Here is a 17,856-nt window from a genome sequence, read left to right on the forward strand (position 1 = left end):
CTGCCTCATACTTTCGATGCCGTTTTAGCGGATGACCCACGAGCAGCTGCTCGTGTTCTATGTTTTATCAATTTGACAAACCTCGCTAAGGACATTTGATGTTGTTTTTTAATCCTATGCCTGTCAGTCTCTTTTAGCGTGTTTTCCCTTTTAGTTGTTGTCAACTTGTGCCTCGCGGTGCATTTTTAGAGTAGTCAGGGCGCTAATGACCATTGAAGTTGTGCGCCCTAAAACCACAAAAAAAAAAAAAAACCTAAGGACATCACACACATCCATGCCCGAGGCAGGATTCGAACCTGCGAGCGTAGCGGTCGCGCGGTTCCACACTGACGCGCCTAGAACCGCTCGGCCACACCGACCGGCAATATTGGTCTTGGTACGTTAATCTTATTCTCACATATCTCTGATACTTGACAAAGTGTCTATACATTTATCTTCATGGCTATGTACAAGAATATAATAATCTTATTAGGCACAGGTCAGTGACGAGGGACATGTTCATCTCATTGGTTACGTCAAGAAACAAAGAAAATCCTCACGAACTCCAGCAACGCCCCTCACACAGCCGGGAAGTCACAGTGTGGTGAGCTGTCTCTTCAGTGGGAATAACCGACCCTTTATTTTTTAGGATGAACGTGGACGAGCAACCACAGTCACATCTCGGCGGTAGGCTGCCATGGCTGACACGTTCCCCGCACCTGAACTTGAACAGTTTCCTGCAAAGGAGCGTTGGTTTCAGCAAGATGATGCTACGTCTCATTGTGCTCAAATTTCAAGGCACAGAGTGTCTGATAATAACGTCTTTTCAAGGAATGGGGACATTTTGTGGCCTCCCAAGTTTACCAACTTACCGGTCTGTTATTTCTTCTTTTGGAGGTTCCTAAAACGTGCTAGATGTCTACACATAATTTCGGAAATGAAATGCACCATTCGTGCAGAAATATTCTTACACGGATGCGTGAACGTGCCACGAGCTATTTACATCGCAGAGTGTTTGCCACCGTAACAATGGTGGCCACCTATACGACAAGATGGACCAAATGGCACTACGCAAGGAATTCATTGTTGTTATTGAAAATCCTCGGCCTCCTTTTGCATATCCATATCCTCCCATTTTTCTGCCATGTCATGTAGTTACGTTTACCTTTCCAGCGGGAAGCAAGAATTTAGAAACCATCGCACGTGCGAAACTCAGCTCGTCTTTTCTCACCTGACATCCTGCGAACCACGGATGAAGGACAACGGGCAAAGTGAATATTCTTAGATTTTCGGAACGCGTTTGTCAAAGTGCCACGTCAACAAGAGAGTGAGTTTACGGAATAGATTCTCAGATATGTGAGTGGCTCGAAGACTTTTTAAGTAATGGAACACAGTACTTTGTCATTGACAGCGAGTGTTCATCGGAGACAGAGGTGCCCGCGCAGGATACAACGTCCGGTGCGGATTGACAGATTTTCGTCCAAAGTGCTGGGCGAGTTCACTAGTTTGTTCGGAAGGGCCAACAGTGTTTGTCACCTTCCGGCCGGTCGGTGATGAAAGGATCGAGGCACACGTTCTGCAGTCCTCCTCATTCGATTTTACATAAACTATTAGGAAAAAATTTAATTTTTGCTTTATTTGTAGCTTGGTGGTCACTGTTATTGTGATATTTACCTGGAAGTAAACACACTGCGTGAAATTGGAAAAAAGTTTGCAATGAAATAAGGATCGCTATAATTTTGCGTTTTGTGTATATCACACAATATATTACTGCGTATGACATTTAGTTAAGATATAGAATTTTTCTTATGACTTGGGTGGATGTCTCTATTTGTCACCAATCTCGAGAAAACTAATCTGATGGAGCACACTCATTTGGGATCACGCCGCGCCAGTGATAAAGCCAGAATGAAATATCCACAACATTCCTCATATTTAATAAATCGTTTGAGATATCCAAACGAGATTTTGACAAATGATAGCACGCAAGGAGGAGAGTATTGTGCCACATGGTTATTATGCAAAAATTTATTATATGCAGTGTTATTCCACCAACTAGACTTTTAGGAGCGAATGGTAGCTGGTGAAACGAGAAATGCTATGGGTTTTGTAACAACATGAGTGAAGTCTTTACATGCTTATTTTGTATCGACGATATGCTTTTTCATAAGCTACTGATCTTACTAGCCCTCAGTTCCTCGCTTAATAAACTGAACAATCCACTGTTTCAGAATTCTCTCGCAATTGCGTCTGCACAACATGCTACTAAGGTGACACCGTGTAAACTCTGTCGCCTGGTTTGAGGCGCCACGTCACGGATTGCGCGGTCCCTTCTGTCGGAGGTTCCAGTCCTCCCTTGGGCGTGGGTGTGTGTGTTGTTCTTAGCTTAAGTTAGTTTAAGTAGCGTGTAAGCCTAGGGACCGATGACCTCAGCAGTTTGGTACCTCAAGAATTAACACACATTTGAACATTTTTTTTGTAAACTCCGCTGTGTTTTGGCAAAAGAAGCGAATTGTAATATAGCACCAAGAGAAGTGTGTAGGTTTCACTCAAAATTCGCCATTTGTGACGCTTGTTACAAATAGTTAACAAACCAAGCAAAAATAAATCGCTGCATTTTCAGAGAAATTCTTTTTAGGTACTAACCGAAGCGGGGATGGCAGATCTTCTTGAATTGTCACTATGCAAGTGTGGGTGTGGAGGGGCTACACTTAATATTTACAAAAACCTGAGCGTAGGCTTCAGTTTAGAACAGCACTTCCCTTCCAGCCCACGGCATTTCCCATACAGCGTCTGCCCATGACCCCCACCACTACCGCTCTCGCCACGTTTTCCCTGCCGACTGTGCATTTACCGGCCACGGTATTCTGCGTGGACTTCTGTCGTCAGCTTTAACTCTGTGAAGTATGATGGGACCACACTTGTTCTCATCTTCATAAACATGGTGAGACAAAGCAACGTGCGTATTTGAATTTGGCGCCATGGAGCAATGGTTGCTTCGAGGAGGGTGGGGGTATGCAACATTCGGGAGAGTGGGGCTTAAAGTTATTGGACCGCTTCCTTTAACTGGCATCATGGAGTGGACGAACTTGGAGCACGGATTCGCTGTCGAAGCATACTTTTCTAACGGCCTATCAATCAACACACAAGGTGCATTTCGCACCCACTTCAGTATTGCGTCCAATAGTCGTGTTGCTGGCCGCCAGACGATTTTTTCGTGGGTAAACAACTTCAGGGAAACATGTGATGTGAAGAAAAAAAAATGTGCGGCCACGAACAGCAAGGTCACCCTTTAACATTGACAACACAAGGCTTCCTGTTTTGCGATCTTCAAAAATGGTTCAAATGGCTCTGAGAACTAGGGGACTTAACATCTTAGGTCACCAGTCCCCTAGAACTTAGAACTACTTAAACCTAACTAACCTAAGGCCATCACAACATCCATGCCCGAGGCAGTATTCGAACCTAGAACCGCTCGGCCACACCGGCCGGCTTTTGCGACCTCCTCAACGCTCTGCCCTTGACCATGTAGTTGCTGTTCGGTTGTCTGCTCGTTCTGTGAGGCGAATAGTTCATGAAGAACTAAAATTTTACCGCTAGAATTCCTGTAGTTGATGCAGAAACCAAATCCACGCGATTCTGTTCCTCGAGAAGGCACTTCTTGGCTTATTTCTGGACACACTTGTTTTCTTCAGTGAAGAGGCTCATTTTCATCATTCTGGATCTGTAAATAAGCATAACACGTGGTACTGGAACCGTAATACTCCCAAACAATTTCATCAGCGTCCCCTACATACACAACGCGTATCTGTTTGGTGCCGCTGTCATGAGTTGGAATAACTAATCCATGGCGTTTTGAAGAAAACAAAGGGGTAGTTTCGTTGACTTCTGACCGTTATGTGCTCATGACTCTGTAGTTTTTCCTGTCAATACTCAATGAGACGGATCTGGGGTACGTATGGCGCCAGCAGGATAATGGCGCGGCACACACAGCGCGTATGTTAGGGACTGTTTTGCGGCAACGGCTCCCAGCACTCTTCATCTGAGAGGCGACCTGCACTGACCTGCGCGGTCGCCTCACTTAACCCCCTGTGACTATTTTTCGCGGGGCTGTCTAAAGTCACTTGTTTACAACGATCGTCCTAGGACCCTGGCTCACCTTTGTCAAGCTGTCACCAATATACCCGTCGATAAGCTGTCAAGAGTTCTTGAACATATTCTCAGTTCGAATATAATAAATTTCCTTGAGACAGAAAAGCTTCTGTCCATGAAACAACACTGTTTTAGAAAGCATAGCTCGTGCGAAACTCAACTTTCCCTATTCTTACATGATATCCTGCGAACTATGGGTGAAGCGCAACAGCCAGATTCCTAAATTTCCGGAAAGCATTTGGCACGGTGCTCCACTGCAGACGGCCGGTCGCGGTGGCCGAGCGATTCTAGGCGCATCAGTCCGGAACCGCGCGACTACTACGGTCGCAGGTTCGAATCCTGCCTCGGGCATGGATGTGTGTGATGTCCTTAGGTTAGTTAGGTTTAAGTAGTTCTAAGTTCTAGGGGACTGATGACGTCAGATGTTAAGTCCCATAGTGCTCAGAGCCATTTGAACCATTTTTTTTTCCACTGCAGACGGTTACCGAAGGAAAGAGCATACGGAATAGGTTCCCACATACTGAGTGGCTCGGAGACATCTTAGACAACAGGACTCAGTACCTTGTCCTCGAAGGCAAGTGTTCTTCAGAAACAAGGGTATCATCAGGAGTGCCCCAGGGAAGTGTGATAGGTCTGCTGTGGTTTTCTGCATACATAAATAAATGATCTGGTGGACATGACGAGCAGCAATCTGCGGCTGTCTGCTGCTGATGCTATGACATACGACAAGGCATCGTCGTTGAGTGACTGTTAGGGGATACAAGACGACGTACCTAAAATATCTGGTTGGTGTGATGAATGGCAGCTTGATCTAAATGTAGGAAAATATAAGTTAATGCAGATGAGTAGGAAAAATAAACCCTTAATGTTCGAATAAAGGATTAGTAGGCTGCTGCTTGAACAGTCAAGTCGATTAAATATCTAGGCGTAACGTTCAAAAGTTATATAAACTGGAACAAGCATGTAAGGATAATAGTAAGGAAGGTGAAATGTCGGCTTTGGTTTATTGGGAGATTTAATGTTTCCAACATTTAGCGGCCCTATCAGCAACTGTATAAGTGTTAATTTTAAATTAACAACAGCCTCAGTTGCAATGTTTACCTAGGTTTCAGTTGGGATAACCCAACCTTCTTCAGAATGAAAGGAACTGCGATTTGTCCATAATGGACAACGTCAAAAACTATTATGGACAAATCGTAGTTTCTTTTATGCTGAAGAAGGGTGGGCTATCTCAACTGAAATCTAGATAAATCTAGGTAAACATTGCAACTGAGGCTATTGTTAATGTGAAATTAATAATTTATTAGGAGAATTTTAGGAGAGTGTGGTTCATCTGTAAAGGAGACTACACATAGGACACTAGTGCTACCAATTCTCGGATACTGCTCGAGTGTTTGGGATCTGCTCCAGGTAAACGAAATTGTTCAGCTTGGCAGCTCTTACACACACTTCACTCGCGAGTCCAAAACACGCGACACGTCATAAGGTATACATTCTAAATGGCGCGTCTAGGAATGTTCATAATAATGTGACTCTGGAGTGTGTCATGAACTGGATGGATGGGAAAAGGGCACAGCCAATTACTTTTGAAATATATATCATCGTACGAGGTTGCGTATTTTTAGTTTGACGTTCAACTCTCCATTGGAACTATAGCTGTACTTGTCTCGAAAGGTTACACCTTCGTTGTTCACGCACGTTCTTATTACGATAGAGTTGGTTCAAATGGCTCTGAGCACTATGGGACTCAACTGCTGAGGTCATTAGTCCCCTAGAACTTAGAACTAGTTAAAACTAACTAACCCAAGGACATCACACACATCCATGCCCGAGGCAGGACTCGAACCTGCGACCGTAGCGGTCTCGCGGTTCCAGACTGCAGCGCCAGAACCGCGCGGCCACTTCGGCCGGCACGATAGAGTATTTTACGATTTCATCCTGCAGGAGGACGGCGCTGTGCCACTCATGAAAAATCCCAGAGAGCGGAGGGTCAATTCGATCTCCCAACACAACTCCACAGGCCATACCTACAATCCTCCCTGGAGTGGAGCTGTTACAGTACTGCTGTCCACGCCGTCATGGAGCTTTCAGCTTGCCAAGAAGAATGACTTTCGCTTGCCAAGGGGTTCGCAGACACTATCATTACAAGCGTCACCTGTGGCTTTATATACTTCCTTGCTACTTGGGATAATTACTTACAATAACGACTATTTTATGCATTAAACTCACAAGGCATTTCTAAATTACGAACATGTGTTAATTTCCGACATAATATCTTTTTTCTGGTGTCCGTTTTATTTTTACTGTGTAGTGTGTTGTACACTTTGATTAAATCCCATCAAATGCTTTGAATTATTCTTATTTTTGTGATTTTATTGTTTACAGGAACCAGTGTAGGTGACCTTGTTAAGCAATATATTCTATACCATGAAAGACTGCTTAGATACGTTGGAAGTGTGAGTATGAGACGAGTAACGTTTTGCGAAGTTTGGCGAAATGATCACCCGGGAGCTGAGGGCAGACAGACTTTCATAGAACTAGAGGAAGCCCTCGCTTGGTCGAGGGTAAAGTCACTTAACCAAACGATGATTTGGTGTAGGGGCTGTTGTGCAGTTTATAGCAAGGATCCATTGCGGAAGGTCGAGATGAAAGCATTCGTGCTGGAGGATGAATTCTGTCGGGGGTTGGTAGGTGCAAGGATCATGTTAAGAGAAATACTTCAGCAAACAAACATCTCTCAGCTTTCCAAAGAGATGGCAAAACAGCTTTGACCTACTAAAGGTTCAGAAGTTGCAAGAGAGTCAGCTACTAGCCTTGTGGACAGTTTTTTAACATCTCTCAGCACCTGTCATACGAGGCTAGCCGGTGGCTGTGAGAGCACCGATTGGTATAATAGAGGTGACGTGAGAAGGACAGAACACTTAGCACGAAGTTTTCTATAGAAACTCTTCGTCTGAATAGTCCTCGGAAGGTCCAACGGTACTGATGACCGCTGTGTTATCCTCAGCGGAAGCCACCACCAGATGCGGATGTAGACAGGGCATGTGGGCAGCACACCGCTCTCCCAGTCGTTGTCAGCTTTCGTGACCGGAGCCGCTACTCTTCGGTCAAGTAGCTCCTCACTTGGCCTCACACGGGCCGACTGTACCCAGCTTACCAAGAGTTCTCAGTAGACCCGAATGGTCGCCCATCCAAGTGCTAGCCAAACCCGACAACGCGTTACTTCATCGACCTGACGAGAATTGGTATTACCACTACGACAAAGCCGTTGGCTTTTATAGAGAAGAGGGGAGGAAATCCAGTTCATTGGCTTCTTGACGTTTTGCCTCTCTTGGCGGGATATTTTAGTAAAGAAACAATCACGCCATTCCAGAATGAGATTTTCACTCTGCAGCGGAGTGTGCGCTGATATGGAACTTGCTGGCAGAATAAACATTCTGGAAACAATCCCCAGGCTGTGGCTAAGCCATGTCTCCGCAGTACCCTTTCTTTCAGGAGTGCTAGTTCTGCAAGGTTCGCAGGAGAGCTTCTGTAAAGTTTGGAAGGTAGGAGACGAGATACTGGCAGAAGTAAAGCTGTGAGTACCGGGCGTGAGTCGTGCTTCGGTAGCTCAGATGGTAGAGCACTTGCCCGCGAAAGGCAAAGGTCCCGAGTTCGAGTCTCGGTCGGGCACACAGTTTTAATCTGCCAGGAAGTTTCAATCACGCCATTGTCGCGCTGTAGTAACTTTCGAGAGACATGTTAGTCGCGTTTTTGTTGGCAGGAAGCTGGGAGAAAGCAGCTTTTTACGGACTTGGAAGGTTCGGAATTCGTCGCGAGGTCTGGAGGTGAACAGATCGACGCTCTGCAGGCCGAGCCCTCAGCTGGAAGAAAGCCGACTGTTCGCTGCGCCGAACTTTGCGGCAGCGTGGCGAGGTGCCTCCATTTTGCCCTTATCATACTGAAGATTATGGTGGACGTTGCTTACATCCCTGGTATATAAGGAGGAGCAAAAGTTTGTAGTGCAGATTCGCGATAGGTTTCACTGCCTCACGTTCGTCAGTGCATCCTCACACTTTTGGGATTCTTCGATTCTTTATTGAGATAAGCAGTCATTGTAATCTAATTATAGTCACGCTGCGACACATGTCACAGAATCTGTTGAGAGATTATTAAGCAACTCCACCCCATCGAGTGACTTTGTCAACTGATTATCTTAATTTTGCAATTCTCATGAGGAAGTTTGTCGCTGTAATGTTGATGATTTTATAATTGTTTTGAATACCTTATGATTCCAAATGCTTTTTGTAGTAAACCACAGAGTGCATTTAAAGCTTGACGTGAGTTCTCCACATTAGTATTCGCTGCTCGGGCCTAAATAATTTATAGTGTTGGTAAATCCGTTACGTACATCAAATTCAGCAGTGAGACTCAGGGTTTGCCTGATGCACAATTAATTCTGATTCAGTTAAAGTCGCTTACACACGGGATTTTGCTACTGCTACTGCTACTACTACTACTACTACTACTACGTCTACTACTAATGCTACACACCATTGCTGCCAAAGTGGGAACGGCTCTGGCTGAAGTGAAACTGTGAAACTTGATACGCAATACGTTTTTATGTTCATACTATTATGCCAACATCTTTGTCAGTTATTTTAGTCAACGGGCCAATAATTCGAAACCTAAGACGCAAAAATAATTAATTGATTAAACAAATGATTAAAAATTGTGTTTTTTCCATACGTTGTTGTATCCTTGCTGTAGATATCCCATATTTCCGGGAATAAAAACCCACAACCAAAGATAAAACTTGAGCGAAACGTTTTTGGTTCATCAGAAAAAGTATTTTACATCAAGGAGAGTCTACAAATCCGGCATCATTATAGTTTCTTTAAAATGGAGATTTTATTACACACAGATAAAGCTCAGACACGCCTAGAATTACGCTAGCTGTATCCTGTATTCATTGGACGACCTATCATCACATGCAGTTACTACAATGGCAGAGGCACTATGCTTCAGGAGCTTATCTTGATTGCACAGTCTGTGTCGAACAGAAGACTGCTTTCTCGTCAAGACTGGTCGCCATTATAACACCCTTCTTTCCATTTCCTATTCCTCTCGAGCTAGAGGTCAGCACACATAGCATACAAAATTCCCTTTCAATTTTCCATGAAACACCTTTGTTTTAATTTATTGGCTTTCTAAACGTGCCCGGACTCGCATTCGGGAGGACGACGGTTCAATCCCGTCTCCGGCCATCCTGATTTAGGTTTTCCGTGATTTCCCTAAATTGCTTCAGGCACATGCCGGGATGGTTCCTTTGAAAGGGCACAGCCGATTTCCTTCCCCATCCTTCCCTCACTCCGAGCTTGCGCTCCGTCTCTAATGACCTCGTTGTCGACGGGACGTTAAACAGTAATCTCCTCCTCCTCCTTCTAAACGTGCCCATTCAGTCATCCCAATAGTTGAATGTCAATTATGACGATGCGAACGTAAGAAGAACACAATACCCAGCCGCGACTCAAGAAAATATACGGCCCGGCCAGGAATCGCACCCGGGCCCCCTAACTTGGCAATCCGTCGCTCTGACCAGGCTGCTGCTGAGGCAGACACATACTAAGCAGGAGAGCTTCTGTAAAGTTTGGAAGGTAGGAAACGAGGTACTGGCAGAAGTAAAGCTGTGAGGATGGGGCGTGAGTCGTGCTTGGATGTTCAGCTGGTGGAGCACTTGCCCGCGAAAGGCAATGGTCCCGAGCTCGAGTCTCGGTCCGGCACACAGTTTTAATCTGCCAGGAAGTTTTATATCAGCGCACACTCCGCTGCAGAGTGAAAAGCTCATTCTGAACTTCGTCGTGTTCGTCGCCACAAAAATACAAACGAACTGTTCCTTCTCCATGACAACACGATTCGTCAGACAAGTCTGCGCACCCGAGGGGAGCTCACAAATCGCCATGAGCTTTTCTTCCTCATCGATCCCACAAACGATGTCGCGCCTGCCGACTCCCATCTGTTTGGCCCAATGAAGGATGCGATCCGCAGGATGCAGTACGCGGATGGTAGGGAGGTGATTGATGCAGCAAGAGGCTGGCTCCAACGTCTACCAATGGAGTGGTATCACCCAGGCCCTCCCAGTAAGGTGGCGTAAGGCCGTCGCGTTTGAACGAAGATTATACTGAAAAATTCGATCTTGTAGTCAAAAGAGTGGGGAATAATACTGTGCATTGCAATCCTAAATAAAACCGTCCTCCTTAACACCTGCTCGGGAAGCGAGCTGCGCCTGCTCGCATGGGGAAGGCCTGATGGTGGTTCAAATGGTTCAAATGGCTCTGAGCACTATGGGACTCAACATCTTAGGTCATAAGTCCCCTAGAACTTAGAACTACTTAAACCTAACTAACCTACGGACATCACACACACCCATGCCCGAGGCAGGATTCGAACCTGCGACCGTAGCAGACCCGTGGTTCCGGACTGCAGCGCCAGAACCGCTAGACCACCGCGGCCGGCACCTGATGGTGGTACTCGGTAACGATATCGGTAGCCACTAGGCGGAAAAAAAAGCTGTAGACAAAAGCAAATACTTTCTCTGATTGTTTGACGACTGTTACGATGGACAATATGTCCCAATTTTGTAAAAGCTACAAAATGTGTAAGCATAGCACTTGTGAGGTAGCTGGCGAGTTGCGGCGTCCTGGAAATATTCTAAGTTCAGAGTTGGCGGCCACCGAGCCTGTTAGCATCCGCGTGGTGCCCCACAACGGCCGGAGCACGTGGTCCATCGAGCACGTGGCTGGGAATTCCATGTTGACACTGTACACCAGGAGGGCCAAAGATGGCGGACTTTGTAAAAACATAATGGCAGACACTTCACAGTTCGTATAGAAATTAATAGTAGCCAGATGAATCATGATACCTCAGAAAGAAACATGCACATTACTATTATTTGCACGACTATTCTGATGGTGTAATCAGATTTTCAATATCTTTATTAGCTTAAAATTTAGTATCTGACAGTAAATTATACAAGTAACACCCAGCAACGAGTTTTTCCAAAATTTAAGCGCTTCATCCGATTCCGTCGATCGACGTGTCTTTAGAAAACTATTAGTGTAAACCTAAATTGGTATAAATTACAGTCATTTAACGTGAATAGTACATGAGTTATTGGAGATTATAACAGTACTTTGCGGGCAGGCGTGTCAATTAGCATCATATTAATTAAAATCGGGGATAAATAGACTTTATTTTGGTAGAATTAAAAAGGGGAAAGCAATACTAAACTCTAATAACTGCACAGTATTACTAAGAAGCAATATAATGAAAAGTAATAAAAAGCGAAGCAGCAAAGACCAAGCGGGACAGAAAGATATAGGGGCGCGTTTGTTTTTTAATACATATAAAAGAACATGTAACACATTATTGAGCTCTCTACCTTCAGTTATCGCGATCGGGCTAGTGGATGAAAAAGTGGTACGCGAGTGCGAAATTAGTTACGGAGATTATTTAAGGACTCTTCAAGCACGTTTAAAATACATTACGTGTGACGAAGTGATCAGAGACGTTTATTGTCGGGTGAAGTGAAAATGAATCCGACCACATAATTCGAACTTGGTGTTACGTGGGAAAAATACTCTTGGGAAACTATTATGGTTCTGGAACCCACGAAAGTTTTGCGCAACGGAAAGCTATAGTTTACGTAATTCTGCATTTTATAAAATGGTGAAACGCGTGTGCGCGGAACATTAATAGAATCTTATTCTTGGATGGTTGCAGGGGTTACTGATACAAACAAAGCGCCAGCATAAAAAATAGTTCGCCTATTAACTACCAGATATTAATTAACGGGGACCTAAAATACTAAAAAAGAAGGATAGGATCATCACCTACAATCACGATTGATATTTCACATTTAATTAGTGAAAAGAAAAGTGTTAATAAACAAACTACATTTCAATTTTATCCACGATTTTGGCTTCATTACGTAGTCTTGACTACATGATAAACAATATCTGTGGAAGTTGTATGCAACGGATCGTCATAATATTTAGCCAACCAATATTGTGGGACACCAAAAATGTAAATGCATGAAATTGTTCTTACAGCGGATGTATAATGTGTGAGTGCAACGAACTCTAATGAGAAACTGAACATCCATTACGTACTTGCATGTTTATCTGCGAAAGTGGTCCTTGTCGGTACATCAGCATAGAGTTCGAATAGAATCGCTGGAACATTGCAAACCATTCAGATTAATCGAACATCTAAATATGCATAATGCTAGTACCACCAGGATGTGTTCTTTCTCGTCACCCCCGTGGCAGTAATTGAATTAAGAGTCAGCCGGGAAATACATTTAAATCAATTGACGACCATTGAGCTAGCGTCACGAATTTTCAAACGTCCACTGCCATGTATGAAGGCGAGTGACACAACGAGTGTTAACGTCGATCGAGGGGTGTCGTCGTGATCGTATTGAATGACATTGAGCGGTTACAAGATCAAAGTGGCCAATTGCTATCGATGGCGTCAGGCCATAAGTACTCCACAGTTACACGAAAAAACCGTAGCATCATGCTTATAAGTATGTCTTTGTTTAAATCCGATATATACTATTCATGAAGAAATTGGTTAAATATTCACTGTGTTATACACTCCTGGAAATTGAAATAAGAACACCGTGAATTCATTGTCCCAGGAAGGGGAAACTTTATTGACACATTTCTGGGGTCAGATACATCACATGATCACACTGACAGAACCACAGGCACATAGACACAGGCAACAGAGCATGCACAATGTCGGCACTAGTACAGTGTATATCCACCTTTCGCAGCAATGCAGGCTGCTATTCTCCCATGGAGACGATCGTAGAGATGCTGGATGTAGTCCTGTGGAACGGCTTGCCATGCCATTTCCACCTGGCGCCTCAGTTGGACCAGCGTTCGTGCTGGACGTGCAGACCGCGTGAGACGACGCTTCATCCAGTCCCAAACATGCTCAATGGGGGACAGATCCGGAGATCTTGCTGGCCAGGGTAGTTGACTTACACCTTCTAGAGCTCGTTGGGTGGCACGGGATACATGCGGACGTGCATTGTCCTGTTGGAACAGCAAGTTCCCTTGCCGGTCTAGGAATGATAGAACGATGGGTTCGATGACGGTTTGGATATACCGTGCACTATTCAGTGTCCCCTCGACGATCACCAGTGGTGTACGGCCAGTGTAGGAGATCGCTCCCCACACCATGATGCCGGGTGTTGGCCCTGTGTGCCTCGGTCGTATGCAGTCCTGATTGTGGCGCTCACCTGCACGGCGCCAAACACGCATACGACCATCATTGGCACCAAGGCAGAAGCGATGAAACGTCCCCTTAGAACAATTTATACACGACTGTGCTTAACCTGACACACAATATTATTTAGCGCAACGCAATCTGACTATCAAAGATCCCTGCAAAAGAATGGCCCTGAGTAACATTAAACTATACCTTTCACAAATAACTTACCTCACAAAAATCTTCATTACTCGAACTACTGCAATACAGCGAGCGCCACTACTGCCAACTAAATAACAGATTCAAACTACGGAAGGCACTAACTACTGATAGGGATAGTTAGCAAATGAAAGATACTAATAGAGAACAAACAGCCTACTGACATAGATTATAGGCTGTTTAGATTTTTATATTGGTAATGCCACGTAGCGCTCTGTATGAAAATCACTGGCTGTGCTGTGTGCAGTCTGTGGCTAGTTTGCATTGTTGTCTGCCATTGTAGAGGGGTAGCTAGATGTTAACAGCGCGTAGCGTTGCGCAGTTAGAGATGAGCCGCCAGCAGTGGTGGATGTGTGGAAGGAGATGGCGGTGTTTTGATAATTTGTAATACTGGATATATTATGACTATTAAGGTAAATACATTGTTTGTTCTCTATTAATATCTTTCATTTGCTAACTATCCCTATCAGTAGTTAGTGCCTTCCGTAGTTTGAATCTGTTATTTAGTTGGCAGTAGTGGCGCTCGCTGTATTGCAGTAGTTCGAGTAATGAAGATTTTTGTGAGGTAAGTTATTTGTGAAAGGTATAGTTTAATGTTACTCAGGGCCATTCTTTTGCAGGGATCTTTGATAGTCAGATTGCGTTGCGCTAAATAATATTGTGTGTCAGGTTAAGCACAGTCGTGTATAAATTGTTCTAAGGGGACGTTTCAGCGACTGTCATCGCTGAAGACGACACGTCTCCATTCGTCCCTCCATTCACGCCTGTCGCGACACCACTGGAGGCGGGCTGCACGATGTTGGGGCGTGAGCGGAAGACGGCCTATCGGTGTGCGGGACCGTAGCCCAGCTTCATGGAGACGGTTGCGAATGGTCCTCGCCAATACCCCAGGAGCAACAGTGTCCCTAATTTGCTGGGAAGTGGCGCTGCGGTCCCCTACGGCACTGCGTAGGATCCTACGGTCTTGGCGTGCATCCGTGCGTCGCTGCGGTCCGGTCCCAGGTCGACGAGCACGTGCACCTTCCGCCGACCACTGGCGACAACATCGATGTACTGTGGAGACGTGTTGAGCAATTCGGCGGTGCGTCCACCCGGCCTCCCGCATGCCCACTATACGCCCTCGCTCAAAGTCCGTCAACTGCACATACGGTTCACGTCCACGCTGTCGCGGCATGCTACCAGTGTTAAAGAATGCGATGGAGCTCCGTATGCCACGGCAAACTGGCTGACACTGACGGCGGCGGTGCACAAATGCTGCGCAGCTAGCGCCATTCGACGGCCAACACCGCGGTTCCTGGTGTGTCCGCTGTGCCGTGCGTGTGATCATTGCTTGTACAGCCCTCTCGCAGTGTCCGGAGCAAGTATGGTGGGTCTGACACACCGGTGTCAATGTGTTCTTTTTTCCATTTCCAGGAGTGTAGAAAACACAGAAACATTAGGCTACTGACGTACCTTTTGTTCTATTCCTTTGATATATGTTTATTTAATTTGTTTATGTATCTAATAATGTGCGTTAGAGCGTGTTTATGGTCCAGCCGTAGGAATATATATATATATATATATATATATATATATATATATATATATATATATATATATATATATGCAACGTATCGTCATAATATTTAGCCAACCAATATTGTGGGACACCAAAAATGTAAATGCATGAAATTGTTCTTACAGCGGATGTATAATGTGTGAGTGCGACGAACTATGAGAAACTGAACATCCATTACGTACTTGCATGTTTATCTGCGAAAATGGTCCTCGTCGGTACATCAGCATAGAGTATATATATATTTCAAGTTGTTTAAATGTAAACCCAGTACTTCGAAAGTGTTTTATGTTTGTGTGTGTACGTCAGCTTGGAGACGTGGAGGGAGTGCTCTAGCCAATCACAGCGCTCGTTACTAAGAGAGACGTATGGAGGTTGGGGAGGACGCAGTGTCACGGTAAGACTTGGACAGTGGAGCAGTTACTTCGGAGTGCCGACTTGTGTACTTTTGAGATTTCCGTGGCTTCTGCAGTGAAGACGTAGTGTGCGTTTAGAAGTGAATATCTCGCGAGCTATGTTGTTGTTCATAACTAATTACGTGCAGTAGGAATCTATTGTTTCCCTGTTATTCAACTTATATTTTATTTAATTGCTGGACCATCGACACCAATAAGTGTTTTGCAGAAATATACCGCATTCTCAAAACCACTTCAACTATCGTACTCATCATTTAAAGTCGTTAAGTTAATACCTGCAGATTTTATTTAACTGCAATCTTTTGTGAGATGCCAGGACATGGGCGCTTACACGTTAGCTTACCAACATTAGTATTAATAATAAAGGGACTGGCCAGGGCATCAGATTATGACTCTATTGAATTATGATAAATATGAGGCACTCTCGAGCAGTACTCCCTCCATGTCTGCATGATTGAGCCACAAACTTAAAGCGTTGGTAAAAAGCGTCGGAAGTTGAGAATTGTGGAATGTAAAGTCTGCAGATGGCCGTAGCTCGGTCACCGGAAACGCGGGACAATACGGCGCTTTTGGGGATGGCCCGGCATCCGGAGCCACATTTGCTGGGCAACACGTGGTGAAGACGGGAATTTCGTTTGCCTAGGGGCGTTATGACCTACTCGATCATTGGGTAGATCTCAGAAATGCCGCTGGAGGGATTTCGGCTATGATAGAGCGTTCGACATCGGCCGAAACTGAGTATTCTTCCGCCGCGTTTTCGTACGTGTGGAGGACAGGAGAATTGTGGAGAGAGAGACAGAGGACTTCGCCTTCAGCCATCGAGCGGTACGGACTTGGAGACGGCGTCTTGGCCATCGTCTTCGAAGGGAGATATACTGTCTGTATCGCAGCACTGCACCAACGCGTGTTCCGTGCAGAGTTCTGCGGTTAGAGCTCTTTGTGTGCTTAGGAGCGAGATTTTCCCCAACGCTCAACCACTTCCAACAACGTACCTAATGTTCTTGATCTGGTAGTTATTCTTGCGAGGTGGGTGCCGAGTATTCTTCAACGTAGCTGCCGGTAATAGGGGCGCGTAATTGCAAATTGTTAATGTGCCATTCTCAGGAGTTTGTAGGTGGACAAAGAAATTAACTTTTTTTAAAATTTTGTCATTTGTGGGGAATATCAAATTAAGATGCCAATACTACAATCGAATTATCGATTTCACTGTAGCTAGCATTTACTCTGTCCCAGTAAGCTTTACATGTACTCTAGTCACTGCACAGCTTCCCAGACGGGAAGGAAACAAGGTTTGCAGTCTTCTATGTCAGCGACGGAGAAATAAGTTTACACATTCATTTATAAATTTATATGTTACATTCATAATTCGCAATTGCCGAGTGATAGCAACCTTCGACCATTCGATTCTTGTGTGTATTATTATCGTATTCTGTATCAGCAGTATTTGGACTGTAATGCGGCAACTACGTATCCCAGCCCCTAGACAACGAAACCAGCCAAAACTTTTAATATTGCTACTCTGCGTCAGAGTTAATGGAAAGCACGCACACTATAACCTACTTAAGTATGCTGGTAAGCGTTACATGTGTACTTCAGGTTTTTCGAACCGCTGTACGCTGAAACAGCCTTGCCCTAGAGCGTCAGAGGTGTGTGTTAATATTTATTGGTTCGGCCCACGTACGGTACAAGTACAGGTGAGTTGGGCAGCCAGCGAAGAGTTGCTCACCTCTGTCTGCGGTGGTGGGCGGTGACTGGCGAGCAGACTTCTGGAGGGGCGCAGCGGCGTCTGAGGCGACGGGCGGCGGCGTCGGCCCTTTATACGCGAGGGGACGGCGCCAGCCCAGCGCACCTGTCACAACACGGCAGCGTAGCGCCTACAGCATCCCCTCCCACGCCCACCTGTCCTGCAGGTAAGTGCGCTGCTAGTGGGACCGCAACGGCCCAGCCACGCCCTCATTACAGATCCATTGTCGAAGAAGAACATAGACGGTCGTACATTTGAATACATTTTAGCTGCGATCTACAAGTTTAAAAGTTTCTACACATACGCCTACACCGAAGAGCCGAACCTGAGAGAGAGAGAGAGAGAGAGAGAGAGAGAGAGAGAGAGACAGAGACAGTCAAAGAGAGAGAAAGAGAGAAACGACTCACAATGAAGAAATTTCCGATTGGGACGGAAATCGGTAGATGTGATACACGTGTATAGACAAACAATTCATTACAATTTCAGAAAAATTGGATAATTTGTTCCAGAGACAGAACTTCACAAACTGA

The 17,856-nt window shown here is 45.1% G+C and overlaps 1 protein-coding gene across 1 annotated transcript in view; it reads right to left on the minus strand.

Annotated features, from left to right (window-relative positions):
* Positions 1-17,359, minus strand: part of LOC126094721 (LIRP) — a 245,620-nt gene extending 228,261 nt beyond the window's left edge. The window contains exon 1 of the mRNA XM_049909264.1: positions 17,309-17,359. The gene's annotated coding sequence lies outside the window, so the exon portion shown is untranslated. The remainder of the gene's footprint in view (positions 1-17,308) is intronic.
* Between the last annotated feature and the right edge of the window lie 497 nt (positions 17,360-17,856).

Source organism: Schistocerca cancellata, chromosome 8, assembly GCF_023864275.1.
Source record: "Schistocerca cancellata isolate TAMUIC-IGC-003103 chromosome 8, iqSchCanc2.1, whole genome shotgun sequence".
Classification (NCBI taxonomy): Eukaryota; Metazoa; Arthropoda; class Insecta; order Orthoptera; family Acrididae; genus Schistocerca; species Schistocerca cancellata.